Source organism: Arachis ipaensis, chromosome B06 (assembly GCF_000816755.2).
Source record: "Arachis ipaensis cultivar K30076 chromosome B06, Araip1.1, whole genome shotgun sequence".
NCBI classification, from domain to species: domain Eukaryota; kingdom Viridiplantae; phylum Streptophyta; class Magnoliopsida; order Fabales; family Fabaceae; genus Arachis; species Arachis ipaensis.
In genome coordinates, this window is record NC_029790.2 from 125846492 (window position 1) to 125846891 (window position 400).

The 400-nt window shown below is 19.8% G+C and overlaps 1 protein-coding gene across 1 annotated transcript in view; it reads right to left on the minus strand.

The window, feature by feature from the left end:
• Positions 1-400, minus strand: part of LOC107605274 (putative expansin-B2) — a gene marked incomplete in the record, with an annotated part of 3071 nt that overhangs the window by 2123 nt on the left and 548 nt on the right.

Here is a 400-nt window from a genome sequence, read left to right on the forward strand (position 1 = left end):
AATAATTGGAAATCAACATATAATACATATATAAAAATTAAAAGAATATATAGTTTTAATAATTTTGAAGTATAGTTGCGACAGTATAAAACGTATCATATATTATATTTCAATTTGTAAATTATTATTTACACAGTAGTGCAAACATCAACGATTACGAAGTTTTATTTTATTAAGTAGAAGAGTTTGCTATATAGATCATGTTTATAGGTAGATCTTTCATTAAAAAAATATCATTTGAACCCATATGTAAAATTCTTAATTAGTCATTTCTCATGCACAATGATGATTAAAAATATATATAATTACTTTACTAATAATATAATAACACATACATGCATATATCTCTAATTTATAATGAAAATGTAAATCCAAAAATATAATAATTCAGGAAATATAT